Raw genomic sequence first — 11,394 nt, 5'->3', positions numbered from 1 at the left:
GGTGTCAGCATCATGTTATGCTTTAGCTATTTAAAAATAGCAGATCTACAAGCTCATATCGCGCCACCGAGTGGCGCGATACGAGCTTGTAGGTCTGCTATTTTTTTTAAATCGAAGAACGACTGACATTTTTAGAATCTGATCTCAGGTCAGAATGGGTTCGTCAGACCAGTGTGTGTCCAGTTGGAAACCTCGTATGAATCTGATCTCAGGTCAGAACGGGTTAATTGAAAATGGAGGACCGTGATGTAAACAAGTCTTAGTGCTTTTCATGGTTTTGTCCTCAAAGTATCAGTTTTTGTATTTACTTGTGCTTTCGTTTGAAATGTACCCGTTCTAAATGTACCCATTCTAAATGTACCCATTCTAAATGTACCCATTCTAAATGTACCCATTCTAAATTCAATCAATCAATCAATCAAACCGGGAGCCGTTTTGTGTGTTTGTAGATCTGCTATTTCTGGCTAATGTTGGCCTCAGAATGGGGGTTCTAGGGTGCCTGCGTGCCTGCGTGCGTGCGTGCGTGCGTGCGTGCGTGCGTGCGTGCGTGCGTGCGTGCGTGCGTGCGTGCGTGCGTGCGTGATGGGGCTTCCACCATCACGATCACGGTTGTCACCGGTTACGGCGGTAAGAATGCAGTGACATCACAACACAAAGGGGACGGTCCTATCATAAAGTAGCAGAGTAGAACAATGCGATGACATCACAAAGAATGGACCTATAAAGAGAGCAGCGGTGTGGAGCGCTCACATCAGATACTGGACAGACCCAGTTAGACCCGTCCTGATCTCAGATCAGATACTGGACAGACCCAGTTAGACCCGTCCTGATCTCAGATCAGATACTGGACAGACCCAGTTAGACCCGTCCTGATCTCCAGGACAGATCAAACTAAAATAAGATCACGCTGGATTAAAGTATTCATCCGATCGGAGGATACATCTTATACCCAGGAAGCTTTTTTTTAGGAACAAATACGAGTCGACACGTTTTCTGGACTTCGGGAAACTTTATACGAACATTTTGTTTAAAAACCAAAAACCCGGTTGAAACTTTTTGTTTTTTTGAGAGAAAATAAGATATTTCTCTTTTGATCCGAAACAAAGTTTCTGCGGAAAAAACCTTTCTCTGGACTTCTGAGAATTTCCAGAGGACATTTTTTTGAAGAACATTTTGGGAACTTATTTTTTAAGTGACCGAAGAAAACTTTTGCTGGAGAGAATATCAGCTTATTTTATTGAAGAGTGTTGATCAGGAAACAAACGTTTCTGATCAAACTGATCGGCTTTGTGCAGATCTACAAATCACTGGATGTACATCTATAGATCTACTGATCTACAAGAACAAAGATGGCCGTCCCGTCTTCTTCGTCTTCATCTTCATCATCCTCTCTGTCCGTGCTGCTGGTTATCCTGTCGGTGGTTGCCGTAGAAACCAGACCTTGGTCGCCACGACGACACGACGTAAAGGTGGGTCACTTTCTTCATCATCAATTATTATTATTAATATTATTACTCTACTACAATTATTCTAAAACTTTAGTTACTAGTTACTTTGTAGATTTTTATTATTATTATTATTATTATTACCTACAGTATATACATATACATTCCAGCTTGTGAGCTTGTAGATCAGCTATTTTTGAAAGATCTTTATACATTTGAAAACACATGGGACATTCTGCACATTGAGTACTTTCTACTTTTGTACTTGTAATACATTTTGATACCAATACTTTTGTACTTTTAAGTAAGTACATTTGATCTGGATTGCAATATTGATACTTATACTTAAGTAAAACATTTGAGTACTTTTTCCACCACTGCCCCTCATATTATTGAGAGGCGCTAACGATGTGGCGCTAATGGTGTGACGTTTGATTGGTTAGCGGCTAACCAATCAAACGTCACACGGCAGCCATAAGTCTATGGACTTTTCAATGTTTAATTGTTTAGAAGAGCACCTATGACGTAAATCAGGGGACCCCCAGGGGTCCTTGAGGGAGTTCCAGGGGGTCCCCAGCTAGAAGATAGTTTGGAAAAAAAATGGACCCTTATGGGTCTGTAACTCTGAGTGTATAAATGGAACCAAATGGATCATAACGGGTCCATTTGGTTCCATTTGTACACTCTCAGAGTTACATTAACATTGATTTTATAATATAAATTGGGGGTCCCAGAAAAAAAAATGCCATTAAATGAGGGTCCGTAGACTAATGCATGTCAAACTGGGGGTCCTTGAAATTAAACGGCTTGAGAATCACTGCTGCAGCTGTAAAATCTCCCCTGGCGTATCTTTTCAAATGGTCGGTGGGCTCATTAGTGTCAATTTGAGGGTCCTTGACATGGAAAAGTTTGGGAACCACTGACGTAAATCATTTGCCAGCCAAGTATGGACTTTAATGTCTGTTTAGGGCCGTTGTGATTGGTTTGTATAGACGTTACTTTGTAATGTGTTCGTTTTAGGGCACTAAATGAAGAGGCAATAAGACGTCACATGGCCGATATAAATACAGTAAAAAAAAAAGTTTAAAAAAAGCATAAATACAATATAAATAATACATCCCTCACGTCACAGAAGTGTGATTCTTGAGCGTCACTGGCCCCTCCAATTCATGGCTTTCCGAAAGTACGTCATGTGGCAGTCAAGTCTATGGACTTTTAATGTTTGTTTAGAACCTAATTAAAAAGAACCAGTCGCCAGCAAAGTCTATGACTTTAATGTTTGTTTAGGGCTGTAAATGACAACGTGAAATTTGAGTTTTCAACAGGCCTGAAAATTGAGGCCCGGCCCTATAACTGGGCCCTATACTGGGCTGGTCCGAGGCTCTGCCCGGACAATTATCCACATCTTTATGCCCAGAAACCCGAATAAAACAGAGAGAGAAAAAATAAAGATTGCCAGTATAGGCACTATAGGCAGCAACAGTGGCTCAAGTTATAGCGCATGCAGTGAAAGAACGGACATGCATCTCTCATTCTCTCTCTCCCTGACATTCTCGCTTGCTGCTGCTGCCTGTGTGATTTATGATTTGTGGTTTCAAACCGAACAGCAGAACGGGCAGATCTATACATTTGCGATGTCAGTCGATCATTTAAACGGTTGCTTGGTAAGCTGCGTTTTTTTTCTTTATTTATCTGAGAATCTTAATTTCAATGTCTAACATAAAAGTCTAAATTTTGCTGATATACAGAAAGAATACAAAAGGCATATTATATTCCTTAATCAAATATGTATTTGACCATTTGAGATAGAGGACCAGGCAATGGCATCGTTGTGTGAGGAATAAAATTAAATGAAAAGTGCACTGCAAAAGCAGAGACATTTCTGTGGCTACCGAGATGGGGGGGGGGGGACGGGACTTTTTTTAAGAGGGGACGCAGACAGAAAACCACTCGATGATAGAACCGCAGACCTTTCAATTAATTGTAAACTGTTTAATTGAAGAATTAATGGTGACAGACAGACAGACACCACCATGATTCACCATGCAATGCAAATCAGGCTTGTCTTCCCTCTGAGCGCCGGCTGTAAAAGCTTTAGTAATGTAAATGGGTCATTCCTACTGTTCGGTGCCATGTCCTCCTAGTAACCTTAAAAATAAATTATAATCTGAAAGAGGGCATGTTCAGCTGTCAGAAAAACATTTGTCCAGCTTAATGCATTAGGCTACTGTCTCCACCAGGCCGAAGGCATGGGGAGAGAAGCTTAATGCATTACTGTCTCCACCAGGCCGAAGGCATGGGGAGAGAGTTGTATTTGCACTCCGTCCGTGTGTCTGTGTCCATCCGTGTGTGTGTGTCCGTCCGTCTGTTACCAGCTAATCTCAGGCACCGTTAACCCTGTCGATGCCACATTTTGCACACACACACTCCCTGGATGCCAACGATGAACCTCTGCCCCAAATTTTCCAGAACGGCCTGTTATAGCGCCACCAGGAGGCCGACTTTAGTATTTTTATATTACTCCTCCAGATTCTGTCCAAATATCCTGCATGTTGTTACACACTATCTGACTATAGTCATGTGTTCAGGACCCCCAGAAAATGGCACTCTTAAAGTGACAGACAGTGCCACCTGGTGGAGCTGGCATAGAACTGCAGGCATAATTGCAACTGGATAACTGTTATCCTGAAAACGTAAAAGCATTTCACAATAAAGGTCTCTCTCTCTCTCTCTCTCTCTCTCTACATGTCGGTCTGTCAGGTGATGGACTCTCTCTTTGGCTCTCATCTCGCTGCTCTCATCCAAGCCCCTCCCCCCCCCTCCTTCAATGACATCACAGAGGAGGGCTCCGCCCACATGTCCCCCCCCCCTGCCCCCCTGGTGGAGACCCAGGGCGTGCCGACGGGGCGTAAACAGGAAGTGATGACGGGGCGTAAACAGGTCGTGATGAGCCCGATCTTCAGGGACTTGCTGTTCAGAACGAGGAGGCGGAGCTACAACAGGATGCGTGGCAGGAAGTCAGTGGGCTTCGGAGGAGGAAGAGGATGCTTCGGGATGAAGATGGACCGCATCGGCTCCATGAGCGGCCTGGGATGTTAGAGTGTGTGTGTGTGTGTGTGTGTGTGTGTGTGTGTGTGTGCGCACGCGTGTGTGTATTTGACCCATCCTCTTTTGGAGCAGTGTGTGTGTGTGTGTGTGTGTGTGTGTGTGCGTGCGTGCGTGCGTGCGCGCAAGCGTGTGTGTGTATGTATATATGTGTGTGCATGTGTGTGTGTATTTGACCCATCCTCTTTTGGAGCAGTGTGTGTGTGTGTGTGTGTGTGTGTGTGTGTGTGTGTGTGTGTGTGTGTGTGTGTGTGTGTGTAGGGGGGGAAGGGACGTTTAATTGTTTACTTAATTAATTGTATTTCTATTTTTCTTTTTTTCATAAATAACTTATAATGAACAGGGGGTGACCTCTTGACCTCTGGCTGCAAAGCCAGCAAATGTGTCGACGTGGCAGCTGTGTTTCTGCTGTAAACAGTGTGTGTGTGTGTGTGTGTGTGTGTGTGTGTGTGTGTGTGTGTGTGTGTGTGTGTGTGTGTGTGTGTGTGTGTGTGTGTGTGTGTGTGTGTGCGTGTGTGCGTGTGTGTGTGCGTGTGTGTGTGTGTGTGTGTGTGTGTGCATGTGTGTGTGTATGTGTGTGTGTGTGTGTGTGTGTGTGTGTGTATGTGTGTGTGTGTGTGTGTGTGTGTGTGTGTGTGTGTGTGTGTGTGTGTGTGTGTGTGTGTGTGTGTGTGTGTGTGTGTGTGTGTGTGTGTGTGTGTGTGTGTGTGTGTGTGTGTGTGTGTGCGCGTGTGTAACAGACAGCATGTGTTATGAACATGTAATAAAAGGGTAATAAATGTAACAAACATGACATTTACAATAATGACAATAATGAGTTGAGTTCCATTGACTTTGACACAATGTGGATGAAATATGAATTATAAACAAAAAGTACAAATATATTGTTGTTTCTCGTGTGTGGTTATTAACAGTTTGACTGCGGAAAACGATTTATCAGACTTTTAATCAACCCCCCTTCACTGCCGAGATTGTTGTATTACCTTTAGAGCATACGCTGAATTATTTGGGCTTTTAATCCGCGAAAATCCAGCGAAAAAAGGTCCCTCGGTTTGTTGTGATCCAATCGTAACATCCACCATCTTGGTGCACCCGGAAGACGCACACAAGACTCGTCTCCATGAGGCGTTGTACCCCATTCATTTGCATTGGCCTCAATTTCCCAGAAGCCCTAGCAGCCCACAGCATGTGACGATTTCCGGTCTTTTTATCACAACAGATGCGCCTACTCTCTTTCTCCGCGGCGAAGAAGAATTTTCTTTTTTTTGTTTACATTACGGCGGATTAAACACATAAAACAAAACTCGCGTATGTCCGATATGGCAGCGACATTAACCTGGAGTAATCCATTCAAAGCACGGAAACTGTTAATATTTCATATTTATTTAAAGGGCCATTTAATCACTTTTCAACCTATTCATATAATCGGTCTTCACTAATGTTCATGGTAAAATAACACCATTTCTTCTACTCGGTCTGTGTCTCATAGGAGGGCTGTGGGCAGTAAATACAGTATATATTTAGATTTTTATTATCGTGAGACCTCGCGTTGCAACTTTTTTTAGGAAAAGAAAGCCTGCAGTTTCTATTATCTTGTATTCCCCATCGAATCATCTGTCCAATGTACCAAGACATCAGAGACAACTCCCATATCTGCTGGGCGAAGTACAACAATGTGCAAACACAGCAGCAAGATTCGTGAGCTGCTGGGATAGGAGAAGGATATCAAATGGAACACAACCACCCTAAAGACTAATCATAGTGTGTATTCCTGCACTACAGTATCTGTATTGAGTGATCTTGGCATAGAAATTGATTCATTGGAGATTCTGACTTTCAATAATTGTTTTGATTGTATTGTTCCAACTTTTGCTTTGGCAATGTAAACGTATGTTTTCTCATGCCAATGAGGCCCTCTGAATTGCATTGGAATCCAGTAGCACCAGATGTCCGTCAGTTGACTCAACGGCAGGTGGGCAACACTGGCACTGTGCCACCTGGGAACACAACGTAGTGGCATCTAAGCCGTTTTCACTCTGAAAGAGGACCATCATATGCCACTAGTCTAAGCCGTTTTCATATAAGAGGACCATCATATGCCGCTAGTCTAAGCCGTTTTCATATAAGAGGACCATCATATGCCGCTAGTCTAAGCCGTTTTCATATAAGAGGACCATCATATGCCACTAGTCTAAGCCGTTTTCATATAAGAGGACCATCATATGCCGCTAGTCTAAGCCGTTTTCATATAAGAGGACCATCATATGCCACTAGTCTAAGCCGTTTTCATATAAGAGGACCATCATATGCCACTAGTCTAAGCCGTTTTCATATAAGAGGACCATCATATGCCACTAGTCTAAGCCGTTTTCATATAAGAGGACCATCATATGCCGCTAGTCTAAGCCGTTTTCATATAAGAGGACCATCATATGCCACTAGTCTAAGCCGTTTTCATATAAGAGGACCATCATATCATATGCCACTAGTCTAAGCCGTTTTCATATAAGAGGACCATCATATGCCGCTAGTCTAAGCCGTTTTCATATAAGAGGACCATCATATGCCGCTAGTCTAAGCCGTTTTCATATAAGAGGACCATCATATGCCACTAGTCTAAGCCGTTTTCATATAAGAGGACCATCATATCATATGCCACTAGTCTAAGCCGTTTTCATATAAGAGGACCATCATATCATAATGCCACTAGTCTAAGCCGTTTTCATATAAGAGGACCATCATATGCCACTAGTCTAAGCCGTTTTCATATAAGAGGACCATCATATGCCACTAGTCTAAGCCGTTTTCATATAAGAGGACCATCATATCATATGCCACTAGTCTAAGCCGTTTTCATATAAGAGGACCATCATATGCCACTAGTCTAAGCCGTTTTCATATAAGAGGACCATCATATGCCACTAGTCTAAGCCGTTTTCATATAAGAGGACCATCATATGCCACTAGTCTAAGCCGTTTTCATATAAGAGGACCATCATATGCCACTAGTCTAAGCCGTTTTCATATAAGAGGACCATCATATGCCACTAGTCTAAGCCGTTTTCATATAAGAGGACCATCATATGCCACTAGTCTAAGCCGTTTTCATATAAGAGGACCATCATATGCCGCTAGTCTAAGCCGTTTTCATATAAGAGGACCATCATATGCCACTAGTCTAAGCCGTTTTCATATAAGAGGACCATCATATGCCACTAGTCTAAGCCGTTTTCATATAAGAGGACCATCATATGCCACTAGTCTAAGCCGTTTTCATATAAGAGGACCATCATATGCCACTAGTCTAAGCCGTTTTCATATAAGAGGACCATCATATGCCACTAGTCTAAGCCGTTTTCATATAAGAGGACCATCATATGCCACTAGTCTAAGCCGTTTTCATATAAGAGGACCATCATATGCCACTAGTCTAAGCCGTTTTCATATAAGAGGACCATCATATCATATGCCACTAGTCTAAGCCGTTTTCATATAAGAGGACCATCATATCATATGCCACTAGTCTAAGCCGTTTTCATATAAGAGGACCATCATATCATATGCCACTAGTCTAAGCCGTTTTCATATAAGAGGACCATCATATCATATGCCACTAGTCTAAGCCGTTTTCATATAAGAGGACCATCATATGCCACTAGTCTAAGCCGTTTTCATATAAGAGGACCATCATATCATATGCCACTAGTCTAAGCCGTTTTCATATAAGAGGACCATCATATCATATGCCACTAGTCTAAGCCGTTTTCATATAAGAGGACCATCATATCATATGCCACTAGTCTAAGCCGTTTTCATATAAGAGGACCATCATATGCCACTAGTCTAAGCCGTTTTCATATAAGAGGACCATCATATCATATGCCACTAGTCTAAGCCGTTTTCATATAAGAGGACCATCATATCATATGCCACTAGTCTAAGCCGTTTTCATATAAGAGGACCATCATATGCCACTAGTCTAAGCCGTTTTCATATAAGAGGACCATCATATGCCACTAGTCTAAGCCGTTTTCATATAAGAGGACCATCATATGCCACTAGTCTAAGCCGTTTTCATATAAGAGGACCATCATATCATATGCCACTAGTCTAAGCCGTTTTCATATAAGAGGACCATCATATCATATGCCACTAGTCTAAGCCGTTTTCATATAAGAGGACCATCATATGCCACTAGTCTAAGCCGTTTTCATATAAGAGGACCATCATATGCCACTAGTCTAAGCCGTTTTCATATAAGAGGACCATCATATGCCACTAGTCTAAGCCGTTTTCATATAAGAGGACCATCATATCATATGCCACTAGTCTAAGCCGTTTTCATATAAGAGGACCATCATATCATATGCCACTAGTCTAAGCCGTTTTCATATAAGAGGACCATCATATGCCACTAGTCTAAGCCGTTTTCATATAAGAGGACCATCATATGCCACTAGTCTAAGCCGTTTTCATATAAGAGGACCATCATATCATATGCCACTAGTCTAAGCCGTTTTCATATAAGAGGACCATCATATCATATGCCACTAGTCTAAGCCGTTTTCATATAAGAGGACCATCATATCATATGCCACTAGTCTAAGCCGTTTTCATATAAGAGGACCATCATATGCCACTAGTCTAAGCTGTTTTCATATAAGAGGACCATCATATGCCACTAGTCTAAGCCGTTTTCACTCTGAAAGAGGACCATCATATGCCACTAGTCTAAGCCGTTTTCACTCTGAAAGAGGACCATCATATGCCACTAGTCTAAGCCGTTTTCATATAAGAGGACCATCATATGCCACTAGTCTAAGCCGTTTTCATATAAGAGGACCATCATATGCCACTAGTCTAAGCCGTTGTCATATAAGAGGACCATCATATGCCACTAGTCTAAGCCGTTGTCATATAAGAGGACCATCATATGCCACTAGTCTAAGCCGTTGTCATATAAGAGGACCATCATATGCCACTAGTCTAAGCCGTTTTCATATAAGAGGACCATCATATGCCACTAGTCTAAGCCGTTTTCATATAAGAGGACCATCATATGCCACTAGTCTAAGCCGTTTTCATATAAGAGGACCATCATATGCCACTAGTCTAAGCCGTTTTCATATAAGAGGACCATCATATGCCGCTAGTCTAAGCCGTTTTCATATAAGAGGACCATCATATGCCACTAGTCTAAGCCGTTTTCATATAAGAGGACCATCATATCATATGCCACTAGTCTAAGCTGTTTTCATATAAGAGGACCATCATATGCCACTAGTCTAAGCCGTTTTCATATAAGAGGACCATCATATGCCACTAGTCTAAGCCTATTTCATATAAGAGGACCATCATATGCCACTAGTCTAAGCCGTTTTCATATAAGAGGACCATCATATGCCACTAGTCTAAGCCGTTTTCATATAAGAGGACCATCATATCATATGCCACTAGTCTAAGCCGTTTTCATATAAGAGGACCATCATATGCCACTAGTCTAAGCCGTTTTCATATAAGAGGACCATCATATGCCACTAGTCTAAGCTGTTTTCTGTAAGAAGGCCATAGATGGGCAGGCTGTAAACAGGGGTGGTGGGGTTCTGAACAGGGGTGGTGGGGTTCTGAACAGTGTACATTTACTCAACACATTTTCATTTCAAGCATATTGTGCCTGAGCATATATTCCGCGACGTCGTTGGATGTCACTGTCATCCCTGGAAGGTTTGCTGGGCATACCAATATAATAATGAATAGTTTTTCATGATTCTATCAAATGCCTTCGATAAGTCAATAAAACATAAAAATACAGAGGGATTATGACTTTCATAACTCCTTATAGGTGCATACATCTGTACTGTGTTTTCTCTTAAAACCACATTTATTGTCAGTATAGATAAAACATACATTTCAGTCCTCGTTAAAACGACTCTTTTTAGCACCTTTGACAGGATACTGGCATGGGCAATTTTGATTGATTGATTGATTGAAATATTTATTAACAGTTTGTAGAATTTACAGTACATTTTAAGCACAAACTCAATACAAAGACTGTTAACTGTGAGTGGACGACCCAATTAAGCATTACACTTGTTTACAACAGGGTCCACATTGTTCAATTCATCAAAAATACAATACAATACAGTATAATAGGCCTGAAATTGTCCATGCTGTTTAACTTCCCAGCCTTGAAAGAAGGTAGGAAGTCTCCAAGTAGTTTATTAGGAATCAATGGTCAGGAATGATTCCTAATAAACTACTGGGAGCTTAAGAACGGTGTGCAGACTTCCTACTGTTACTGTACCTTCTTTCTGTATGTATATTTCTGTCCTGCTTGGATGTTCTCTAACTTCCCATCCTTGTCTTTAAGGACGGGGCCAATAAAACAGACTTAGGGAGGACATCATGAACCATAAAACCTGTGAAACTAAGACAGACTAAGTCTATTGCTGGCATACTTAGGATGCCCTGCAGTTATATGGTCCAGCTCACATGCTGTGTTTTTAACCCATTCTGACCTGAGATCAGATTCATACGAGGTTTCCACTGGACACACACTCGTCTGATTAACCCATTCTGACCTGAGATCAGATTCTAAAAAATGTCAGTCGCTCTTCGATTTTTCAAAAATAGCAGACCTACAAGCTCGTATCGCGCCACTCGGTGGCGCGATATGAGCTTGTAGATCTGCTATTTTTCAATAGCTAAAGCATGACATGATGCTGACACCAAAATGGGTGCCCGTTTTAACAAGCATGCAGGTTAATAGCATCAGATACCTCACTTGACCTAGTAATAACCACATTACTGTCCACTAGATCAAAATAATCATCAACAACATTAC

The sequence above is a fragment of the Protomyctophum parallelum genome, assembly GCF_964188405.1.
Source record: "Protomyctophum parallelum genome assembly, chromosome: 18".
NCBI classification, from domain to species: domain Eukaryota; kingdom Metazoa; phylum Chordata; class Actinopteri; order Myctophiformes; family Myctophidae; genus Protomyctophum; species Protomyctophum parallelum.
The sequence above is the reverse complement of the archived record's forward strand: the minus strand, read 5'-3'. Positions refer to the sequence as shown.